The sequence below is a fragment of the Homalodisca vitripennis genome, chromosome X (genome assembly GCF_021130785.1).
Source record: "Homalodisca vitripennis isolate AUS2020 chromosome X, UT_GWSS_2.1, whole genome shotgun sequence".
In the NCBI taxonomy this organism is placed as follows: Eukaryota; Metazoa; Arthropoda; class Insecta; order Hemiptera; family Cicadellidae; genus Homalodisca; species Homalodisca vitripennis.
Genome location: NC_060215.1, coordinates 57907252 through 57913570, shown reverse-complemented (window position 1 = coordinate 57913570; position 6319 = coordinate 57907252).

The window sequence follows — 6319 nt, the reverse complement described above, 5'->3', positions numbered from 1 at the left end:
TATCTGATAAGATAACAATCTGTAAACAAAGATGATGACTCAATATGTTAGGTGTTACACTTCCTAATCATTCCTTTTTCTTGGGAATACTTTTGTGACTAATCTTCTATGAAACAGGCTTTTTACGAATATTTGCTATTGTTCAGTGATACAAAATAATCAGTAACACTACATTTTGAGATGTGCAATCTGATCTCTTCCTCAGGTGAATGACTAACCTAGCACATTACAATCAAGGTTGAAATAAACAAATCATACCAGACATCGTGGGATGTTGTCACAATGACAATAGCCATGTTGTGTCTATTCCATGCAAACTAATGCTAAAATAAAACTAAACTCTAATATCAGGGCCATACTCAGCTTTTGCAGGCCCTGGAAAAGATATTCGGCGGACCCTGTCATGCCCTTCCACCACAGCATTCGTTGATATGGTCCATTTAAATAGATATGTGGTGGAGCCCAACTGAAGGCCCAGGCCCCAGTAAAATTGTCCAAAATAACCTGTCTGAGTACAGGTCTGTTAATTATTAAAAAATAATTCTGTAAATAATGGTATAGAGGCTAGTAGTAAATGGCAATCACAGCAGAAACAAGATGGCAGAAAAAAATAAGGGGATAAGAGTGGCCTTTTTTTATTATTGGTTCATTCTAGATGAACTTCTTAAAACCATACTGTGACTCCGTATTGGGCTTTTTTATGGAGAAAACAGGGTTGTCCCAATTGATTCCTGTTAGACTAAAATCACCAACAACAATGACCTCATCCTTGAACGCCCATGAGACATTATTTATTCAATAGAAGAAGAAAACCCTTTATATATTATCATTGTTTGTAATAATTTCAGAATCCTTAACATCTTCAGATAGATTAGTTTCAGTAAGGACAATACAGTCGAGAGTCTGATATGCTTACAGATGAATTTAACTTTTGTAACTTACTTCTCATTCAGTTGACATTCTGGTGATAAAAACCTTGCCTTGTTCACTATTACAAGTAATCCATTTTTGTACTTAATAGTTAGATTCTTTTCGCCCGTTTTTTCTCTGGTAGCCAAAGAAGTTCTGAGATTTTGGAGATGTGACATTTCCATTAATATACGACCACGAGAAATTTTATGTTTAATTGTCTTGTACTGAAGTAGGCCACTCCTTTTTGACAGAGTTTTGATGGTTTGATTGGTAATTTATATATTTTCCTGTGTGTTTTCTTTTAAAAACCTTGTGGACTTTCACTTCCATTGTAAGGAGGATTGAAGGAGAAATACTATTAATGTGATGAAAAATCTCATTCAATTTAGTGTCTCCATGAGGAAAAACAACAAAGGTATCATCCTCATACCTCTACCAAATCTTCGGTTTGAGCTGAGCTAAAAACCAAGGCTTTTTGCTCAAATTTCTCCATAAATATACTGGCAAAAATAGGATACAGTGAATAACCCATTGCCACTCCTACATCTTGACGGTAAATTTTATCCTCCAACTGACAATAATTACATTGAGTGCATAGTTCTAACAGTTCCATAATTACTGGCACAGGAAGTTTAGTCCTTTCATTTAATGTTTGATCTTGTTTAAGATGTAATTCAATGATTCAAGAGTTTCTGGAACTGATACATTTGTGAATAGACTTTCAATGTCAAAATTTTGCCAACTTCAGGGATTTTGACTTCTTTCCAAAATTCCTAGAATTTATGATAAGAATCAGTTTTTTCTACCAATGGTGGTAAAATATCCAAAAGGACTTGGAAAATTCCCTGCAAGGTGGTAATTATAAGATAACTAATTATAGATCGGAGAGAGATACTAGGTTTGTGGATTTTGGGAGAGCCATAAAGAATTTTGAAATGGCGAGGAGTTAATTTAGATCTTAATTAACCTTAACAATATGCTTGTTTTCTTAAGTTGTGATCAATTTCCTTACATTCCAGACGAACTGCAATGCGGCGTTCTGCATTCTTTAAATCCCATTTGCTCTGTCTTTTGAAATGCTGTTGCCATAAGTTGGAAAACAGTAGTAGAACACCAACAACACCAGTGACTGAATGATCTGCAATTTCACAGCCTCAGGTAGCAGTTTTCTGAACCTTCACAATCTTCTTTGTAGGATATCCGGAACACCAATGAGTCACAGGCATGGAAACCACCCAGATTAACAGGGAGGGGGTCCAGGAAATTTTTAAAGTATTAGATCCTAAAATTGTTATCTTATAGTACTTCTGAACTAATGAAAGGAGGACAAAGATCATGTCAGAATGTATAAAGTTTACAGTAAAACCACTCTACCACCAATCATCAAGAGATTTATACAAAAAAATTATAATATTCTGCAACAAATACAGTTTTTTTATGAAATGTATTTAAATAAAAATAAATTAAATTATAACACTAACAAAATATTGAATAAAAAAGTTAAGTTTAAATCACAAAACAAGACCAAAGATAAACCTTGATGTCTACTCTCGGATCAGAAACTAATTAATAGAGCTACAATAATGGAATTTATATTAAAAGTTTGGCTTAATATGTGTGTTTATATACATTAAACTGTTTACTAACACAAAGTTTCAGTTTTATATTGATAAAAACGAAAATTACTGATTTCCGCGCTTTTAAATCAAACTTCAACTTTGAAACTTCCTAACTGGGAACTTATGATCCGACTAAGACCAAATGTTTAAACAAGATACAAGTGTAACTGAGAAGGCTATGTAATTTTAGAATTTAGAATAGTATGAAAATAAAGTTTTTATTAAATTAAGTACCATCCTAACTTTATTCCTGACCAGGTGGTCCACAAAATTTGGCACTGGGTACGTTATGGAAATCTCAGTCATTATCTTGAGCGTGTAATTTTGTAAACCACATTACCTTGTAGTACTTGTACTTGTAGTAACAACAAATGATAACAAACTAATACAGTACAGAACTGCTCAGAGCTGGCCAACTCACTCACTACTGTCACAAGATCATGTCTGTCATGTAACAGATACTTTGTAATGGATACTCATCTATCTCGAGAGTACAAGTTACTGGAAACCGAAAGTACCCGGTACAGGTTACTGTTACAAGTACATTTACGATATATATACTTGACTTTACACATTTACCACCCTCCCTGGTACAGAGTAATGGGACTTGTTTAGCAGTAACAGTAGCTGAACAAGTAACTGTGCCATTTTAAGAATACTCCATAATGTATGATTCTAGACAAGTACGAGTACATTACACGGTTAACGTTGTTCCTGTTACGAGTAAACTGTTACGTATGATTCTAAATCAGAAAGAGTACATTTTGTACTGGGTACAGGTAGAAGCATAAAAAAATAGTAAGAACTAACCTAACCTTCGTAGTTGCTAATGTTTGTTAGTGAAATTCAAACATTTAATGTTTTGAACAAACTTGAATTATTATATGTGTGGTGCCAAGTATTTCATAAATTAAAATAGTTTAAGTTTATATACAATATTTGATTATGACTGATTTCAAAGTTCCAACATCAATGTTCTTTTTAGTCGGAAACAGACTATTAAAAAATCAATTATTTTGAAATAAAATGCTCCTGGAAGGAGGTCAGGTCCTGTTCGTCCACACTCCTTTGGTGCGCCATGAATTATGGACAGGCCAAATATTTGAATTATTTTAAAAGTATTAATAATAAGATAGTTGTCATTTGTTATAAGTGTAGGGAGAAGGGGCATTACGTGAATGACTGGATGGCCAAGAAGCAGTGAACAAACATTCCTTCAAAACCAAAATAGAAGGGGTAAACAAAATTCTACTGGTCCAAACCATTTGTTAATTGAGAAAGTTCAGAATGTTTGAAATTTAAACCCGGGCTTTCCCAGAAGGCAGTTGTTAAGAAAATTACTTCAAAGCTTTGGCTTCAATCTATTTGTACGATCACTGGTGACAAAACCTACAGTATGAAAGAATCTTTCAGACGAGATTGAAGTAGCAGGTAAACAAATATATTTTTTCTGAAGTTCATGTGTATGACATGTTTGTAGGGGGCACAAAAAGGCAAAGGATTTTTCCACTTTTTTGGTAAGGGCAATTCCAAATAATCAAGAAACAATGGATTGCGGGAAGGAAGTAAGCCAAGTCTAAACTTGTCTGTTAGAAATACTCAATGGAGATAAAGTATTTGAATACAAGGGTGCTTTTGAATACACCATATTTGATTCTCCCATCACTAGCAAGTAATCAAGCCCTGCTTTTTTAGTGAGAAAAGAAGAGGGAGAAGAAAGGCTTGTGATAAATTATAAGGATTTTACTATTAAAAAATAGGGTTGTAAATTATTATCTAGGGAATATGAATGAAATATGCCATAATTCAAGAGGTAATAAAGGTTTTAGCGTGATTAAGCAAGTCATTTTATTAATTAAAAATGACACCTTGGCAGTCAAGATTTAACCAATTTTAATGCATGCACCATATGAATTTATTGTTCAAAAGACTCCTTTGGTTTGGTTATAGGAAGTGGTTTAGTAAGTACTTATTTAAACCAAATTATAGATGAACTTAATTAGAAAAAAAATCTATTTAAATGTAAACCCAGAGATTACAAAACTTTACTACAAAGAAATACAATTTTTAAGACATTTGGTGTCTAACGAAGAAATAAAAATTGACCTGGATCTGTAAAATAAATATTCAGGTGTGTAGTCGGCATAGAGATAAGAAGGAGATAGCCAGGTTTATTGGGATGGCCAGTTATTTTTCAAATTCCATATCAAAATATTCGGAAATAGCTGCAACCCTTAAAGAACTCAGAAAATATAGTTGTAGTTTTTTTGGAGTGAGGAATGTGAGAACGCATTCAACAAGATTACATATCCATTACTGCCTATTCCAAATTATGAGCCCTTATATAATGCAGTATGATGCAAGTGATGGGGCAAATTGAAATAAGGGGATGAGAAAATTAGTGTTTACCAAAAATGTGGTTTTGGAAATATAACTATTTAAGCTCATGACAGATAATCCTGCCCTTACTTAAGTACCATCCCACTATAGAAAACTAGGAAAATTGTCCATAAGGGTTGAGAAAATGTTAAGTTTGCCATTTAAAACTAGTCATGTTAAAGATAAAGACATCCCTGTTACAGGCTTTCTGTATGGATTGAATTAAAAGAATTAAAATTCTTGATAAATTAAAAAACAGACTTGGTTTGAAATTAGTTGTTGGTAGTTTTCCTTATTAATTATAGTCTCTTGTCGCTATTGACCAGAGTAAAATTTGTTTTCTGCTTTAAATAATTATGGAATTAAGTGAGTGAGATCACATAACAGTGCTAATGATACGCTTTTTGTGACCGAATTCGCTCTTACAATGAAGTAAGGAATTATTGAATTATTTGCACCTCGATCGAAATCCTATTTCAATATTGGTAATTGAAATAAACTATTTGACGTTTTGAAAAAACAGGTTCTCTCAGGAATCATGCTAAATCAGACAGACCTAAATCAGAAACAACCGAGAAACAATGTATGGTGGTTTTGCAGTATGTTGTTGAAAATCATCATGAGACAACCACTTCAATGTTTAGACAACTCGGGATTCCTTAAGCAGCTGTGCGTTTGATTTTGAAATAACGTAAGTATAAAGCATACAAAATTCCTTTTGTGCATGAGTTGAATGATGTTGACTTCGATTGAAGCTTAGAGGTTGGTCATGAAATGACGACAAAATTGATACTATAACAATCGCATAAAATCATATTGTTTTCACTGATGAAGTAACTTTTATGTTCAATGGAGAAGTTAAAAGACACAGTTCACGACTGTGGAGTGATGTAAACCCTCATGGATAAAGAAACAACACACAACATTCGGTAAAAAATCAACGTATGGATAGCTTGGTTTTATCACAGGACGAGCTATTGGACCTGTTTTATTGACAGGAACCTTACTGTTGAGGCGCATATAACAATGCATCAATAACAGTTTATTGCAGCTATACAGTAGTTCATATATGATTTTGAAGAATTGGTTTTGGACTCCACATTATGGCCTGGAGTCTGCCACTATTTGGGAATATTTTTCCGGAGTGATGGATAGGTAGATGTGGTGCTGCTGAGTGGCCTGCCACTTCAACCAGACTTGTCACCGCTGGACTACTTTGTGGATTATGTTAAAGATAGAGTTTTGAAAATAAAACCACTAAATATTATTGATTTCAGTAATCAAATAGTACAGGAAATCCCATTAATGCCTCAGGAGATATTCCAGCTTGCAGTTCAAACATTTACACAAGACTAGCACATTGTCAGGCTGTTGAGGGAAAGTAATTTGAGCATCTCCTATGAAGCAGC